At 44.8% G+C, this 6,095-nt stretch overlaps 1 pseudogene; it reads right to left on the reverse strand.

Moving 5' to 3' along the window:
* LOC112072063 (mitogen-activated protein kinase kinase kinase kinase 5-like) overlaps window positions 1-6,095 on the reverse strand; it is an 80,170-nt pseudogene that overhangs the window by 40,426 nt on the left and 33,649 nt on the right.

Genomic DNA, 6,095 nt, shown 5'->3' on the forward strand with positions numbered 1-6,095 from the left:
AGAAGAAGCGAACAACAGAAAGGAGGCAGAAGGAAAGACAGAAGAAGAAACGAACAACAGAAAGGAGGCAGAAGGAAAGACAGAAGAAGAAACAAAAATAAAGAAAAGGACACAGTCAAGACCTAGATACTACCTGATCAACCAACCAGACTACAGGGGAGGGAGGGGTAGGTAGGTAAGCATGATGGGTTATGCTTTGAGAACAGAACTGGGGTGGCACCTCCTCACAGTGAGGTGAATGGAACAGGCTAGTCTCACAACAAGGGGAAGTGAGCAAAACAATTTAAACAACAAAACTCCACAAAGTTAGGAAGCTATGTGTCAGGGTTAGGTAACTAGATATAGCCGCGGGACAGGGGCGGTTACATAATAATTTACAATGCAAATTCACCATAACTAACCACAAAAAATCACTGCCTGTTGCCGACCCGTGCTATAGAGGGGATTGTTCAAAATGTGTATTGTTCTTCTCATTGATTGTATTGATAAAGTGACAAAAAAATGAATAAATATTCACAAAACAAAGCTATTCGACAACCCATACAAAAGACATTAAACACACAAAAACAGGGGCTTAGATGGTTGGGCCAGTCAGTGCAGCTGAATTTTAGAGAACATTTTAGAGAACATTTTAGAGAACATTTTAGAGAACATTTTAGAGAACATTTTAGAGAACATTTTAGAGACCCCCTATCTGTTTGAATGTTTAAGCAAATTTATGCAATTCTACACATTTAGCCATGGACCTGAGAGAAAATGTAGCACAGAATTTTCTAGAATGTCATTGTATGCTGTAGCATTAAGATTTCCCTTCACTGGAATTAAGGGACCTAGCCCGAACCATGAAAAACAGGACCTCAGACTGGGACAACGACCCTAAGCACACAGCCAAGACAACGCAGGAGTGGCTTCGAGACAAGTCTCTGAATGCCCTTGGGTGGCCCAGCCAGAGCCCGGACTTCAACCTGATCGAACATCTCTGGAGAGACCTGAAAATCCAACCTGACAGAGCTTGAGGGGATCTGCAGAGAAGAATGGGAGAAACTCCCCAAATACAGGTGTGCCAAGCTTGTAGCGTCATACCCAAGAAGAGGCTGTAATCGCTGCCAAAGGTGTTTTAACAAAAGTACTGAGTAAAGGGTCTGAATACTTATGTAAATTTGATATTTCAGTTATCTGATTGTAATAAACTTGCAAACATTTCTAAAAACCTGTTTTGCTTTGTCATTATGGGGTATTGTGATGTCATTATGGGGTATTGTGTGTAGATTGATGAGGGGAAAAAAACAATTTAATCCATTTTCAAATAAAGCTGTAACGTAATAAAATGTGGAAAAAGTCAAAGGGCCTGAATACTTTCCGAATGCACGGTATAGTGTAATTTATATACGGTTGAAGTTGTTTAAGTTTAAACTGATTTAAAAATAAAAATAACGATTTTTAAAAAGTACATTGTTTGGACCAAGGTGGGTCGAAAAAAACGCTTAGGTGGCAGAAATATGCCTGAAAAATAGAAAACTTGAGCAGATTATTTCAGGAGGAGTTACTACTGACATTGTACCCTGTGTAACCACGGTGTAATCAATAGAGGACTATTGCGCTCTCCCCAAAAAACTTTGACTGGTGCGTAAAACCAGTCAGTGAGTCTAGATAAGAAAACATTTAAAATGGGTCCTGACATATAAAGCTTGCTTCGGGGAAAAAAATGAAGTATGCTCAATGTGACATATTTTTGAGTGCGGAGAGACCCTTTAACTCTTGTTTAACCACGGTGTATACAAGGTATTTCAGTTGTCCCAGAATCCCACTGGACCATAACAAGACAAGACAGGAGGACAGCCCAGACAACCAGCTAAAACAGAAGCCTGGAATGGAACAGTGTCGTTCCCGTGACAACGGTTACCACGGTTCTTACCTGGTAGAGATGCCTCCCTCTGCGAAAGGGCTCCAGGGAGAGGGGAAGTCGCTCTGTTTAGTCACGTCCTGGAGAGACCACAGCAATAACAAACAAGACATGTTAGTTACTACCACCAAGGCCTGTGTCTCAAATGGCACTATTACCTATATAGTGCACGACTGCAGTGCTCTGGTCAAAAGTAGTGCACTATACAGGGAATAGGGTGTCATTTGGGATACAGTGAGGTATTTCAACTGCAGGCTGTGTCTGAAATGGCAAACACATGTATGTATGCCCTAGTCCTGGGGACTCCAAGGGCGTACACCATTTTGTTTTTTGCCCTAGCACTACACGGCCGACCCACCTGGCACTACACGGCCGACCCACCTGGCACTACACGGCCGACCCACCGGGCACTACACGGCCGACCCACNCGGATCCCTGTAGTGTGCGGAACGGATCCCTGTAGTGTGCGGAACGGATCCCTGTAGTGTGTGGAACGGATCCCTGTAGTGTGTGGGCTTGTCTCACAGCCAGGGGAAGTAGGGAGGTTTCACAAAATGATTCACACAACAAAACTCAGTAAAGTTCAAAACCTACTCAACACCTATAAAACAGACAAAACAGAAAAATAGAAAGCTTGAGCAGAGCAGATTGTTTACAGAGGTATTGATTACTAAAGGTATTGATTACTAAAAGGTATTGATTACTAAAGGTATTGATTACTAAAGGTATTGATTACTAAAGGTATTGATTACTAACGCCAGGGCTCTCGTGCTGTCCTGTGTACCCATGGTCTAATAGAGAGGAACCACCCCACTCTCTTTAAAAAGTGTTGTTGGGGGCGTAAAACCAGCCAAAAATGTAATGGGTCCGCATTAAAAAATATATACATATTACCTCTATTTTGGTTTATCTAGCTATATTTGACATATTTTTACGTGCGGAGGGAGCCATTCCATTTTTTGCTTAACCACGGTGGTATTCAGTAGTCCCATGGCAGACTCGCATTGGACCAGAAAAGACGAGACAGGAGACAGCCCAGCCAGCTAAAAAAACAGAAGCCTGGAGCCATAACGGAGGCGTTCCCATGACGACGGTTACCACGGTTCTTACCTGGTCGTGATGCCTCCCTCTGCGAATGGGCTCCAGGGGGAGGGGAAGTCACTCTGTTTAGTCACATCCTAACAAACAAGACAGTTAGTTCCATAACACCAGGGCAGTGTAGAAAATGGCACCCTATATAGTAGTGAACTACCTTTGAACGAATGAAGGCCGTAGTACCCTGAAAAAAGACATTAGTGAAATGCTTACACAAAGCCCTTCACCAACAAGCAGTTTTAAGAAAAGTACAAAAAAAATAATATAAAAAAAAACAGTAAGAAATAATTAAAGAGCAGCAGTAAAAATAACAATAACGAGACTATCATACAGGGGTAGGGTACAAGAGTCAATGTGGAGGTATATACAGGGGGTACGCGGTACAGAGTCAATGTGGAGGCTATATACAGGGTGTTACGGTACAAGAGTAATCGATGGAGGCTATAACAGGGGTTACGTGGTACAGAGTCAATGTGGAGGCTACATACAGGGGGTACTGGTACAGGAGTCAATGGTGGAGGGCTATATACAGGGGGTACCGTACAGAGTCAATGTGGAGGCTAATAATACAGGGGGTACCGGTACAGAGTCAATGTGGAGGCTATATACAGGGGGTACCAGTACAGAGTCAATGTGGAGGCTATATACAGGGGGTACGGTACAGAGTCAATGGTGGAGGCTATATACAGGGGGTACCGGTACAGAGTCAATGTGGAGGCTCTATACAGGGGTACTACAGGTACAGTGAAGAGAGTCAATGTGGAGGCTATATACAGGGGATACCGGTACAGAGGTCAATGTGGAGGCTATATACAGGGGGTACCGGTACAGAGAGTCAATGTGGAGGCTTATACAGGGGGTACCGGTACAGAGTAATGTGGAGGCTATACAGGGGTACCGGTACAGAGTCAATGTGGAGCATCATATACAGGGGGTACCGGTACAGAGTCAATGTGGAGGCTATATACAGGGGGTACCGTACAGAGTCAATGTGGAGGCTATATACAGGGGTGTTACGGTACAGAGTCATGTGAGGCTCATATACAGGGGGTACCGGTACAGGAGTCCAATGTGGAGGCTATATACAGGGGGTACCGGTAGCAGAGTCAATGTGGAGGCTTATATAAGGGGGTACCGGTAGATGAATATAAAGGGGTACAAGAGTCAATGTGGAGGCTATATACACAGAGGGTACGGTACAGAGTCAATGTGGAGGCTATATACAGGGGGTACGGTACAGAGAGTCAATGTGGAGGCTATATACAGGGGGTACCGGTACAGAGTCAATGTGGAGGCTATATACAGGGGGTACCGTACAGAGTCAATGTGGAGGCTATTACAGGGGGTACGGTACAGAGTCAATGTGGAGGCTATATACAGAGGGTACCGGTAACGAGTCAATGTGGAGGCTATATACAGGGTGTACGTACAGAGTCAATGTGGAGGCTATATACAGGGGGTACGGTACAGAAGTCAATGTGGAGGCTATATACAGGGGGTACCGGTACAGAGTCAATGTGGAGGTTATATACAGGGGGTACCCGACAGAGTCAATGTGGAGGCTATATATACAGGGGGTACCGGGTACAGAGTCAATGTGGAGGCTATATACAGGGGGTACCGAGCGATCAATGTGGAGGCTATATATACAGGGGGTACCGGTAAGAGTCATGTGGAGGCTATATACAGGGTGTTACAGGTACAGAGGCTAATGTGGAGTCTTATGACAGGCGGTTACAGTAGCAACATCTGTGGCGGCTATATACAGGGCGGTAACAGAGTCAATGTGGAGGCTATATCTACAGAGGGTACGGTTAAAGAGTCATGTGGAGGCTATATACAGGGGTGTAGGATCAGAGTCATGCCAGGCTGCGCTTGAAATGGACCCCATAACTCTAGTCAAAAGATATCTTCACTCACATGTAGGCCATTTTGAACGATCTCTTTTTATTGAGAGCGGTATTTACAAAATATTCCGTACCGACCGTCGATGAGAGTGCAGCATACGGCTGATCATACAGTACGGGTAAGAGATGTTAAAAAAAAGAAAATGATAACTCAATGAAGATTTCTTTATGTAATCTCTCATTAAATAGTTCACCATTTCAGTGTGAGCCTCCGTTTCCTTCCTCAGCGGAGGTTCAAACTTCACCTTATCAACTGTGGAGGAGAGAAGAAGRCTTGAAGTGGCATTGAGACATTACACACTCCAGTCAGTAGGGGGAGACAGATCCCAACACTCCCAAACATCACAACAAACCATACCAGTATCCTTAATGCATCAACACTGAGTAAACCCTTTAATAAGACACCGACTGATCTTAGACCAGTTTCGCATTTCTCCAACTAATGGTTGTGGTTTAGGTTGTGGTGAGGGGAAACTCATCCTAGATCTGTACATAGGGGAAACTTCAAACCAGAGCCATCGACACAAAGGGCAGGCCAGGCTCTCTCCGTTAATTAGGATCTCACATTCGAGTCTCAAAATGGCACCCGATAGAGTGCATCACTTTTAATCAAGGTTCTCTGGTGGAAGAAAGATCAATTTTGGGACATGCCTTGTTCGACTGCTTCCTCCCTTCCCAAAGCTTTCCCCTACCTCAGCCAAGTCAGTGATTATTTCAAGGAACGACGCGGTCTTTGAACAGGGCTTTAGTTTTCCGACGGCAACATGATGAAAGAAGGTTTAGTTAATGAAGGTTAACGCTTTGATCCTCGGTACTGTCGGACAGAGCCAGGTGGTACCCGCTGGTACCACTACGGCCGGATGTGATACAGCCTGGATTCGAACCAGGGACTGTAATGACGCCCCTTGCGCCACTCGGGAGCCCCATATGTCTCTGGTCTAAAGTAGTGCACTATGTAGGGAATAGGGTGCCATACGTCTCTGGTCTAAAGTAGTGCACTATGTAGGGAATAGGGTGCCATACGTCTCTGGTCTAAAGTAGTGCACTATGTAGGGAATAGCGAGTCATCTGAGAGACATCCAGTGTGTCATAATCACTTCATCATTGGTTGCATTGCTGATACGCAGACAGGAGTGGCATTGAGCTACGGTGTGGAGTGAACCAGTAACATACAGACTGGTATGAAGACA

The sequence above is a fragment of the Salvelinus sp. IW2-2015 genome, unplaced genomic scaffold, assembly GCF_002910315.2.
Source record: "Salvelinus sp. IW2-2015 unplaced genomic scaffold, ASM291031v2 Un_scaffold1811, whole genome shotgun sequence".
Classification (NCBI taxonomy): domain Eukaryota; kingdom Metazoa; phylum Chordata; class Actinopteri; order Salmoniformes; family Salmonidae; genus Salvelinus; species Salvelinus sp. IW2-2015.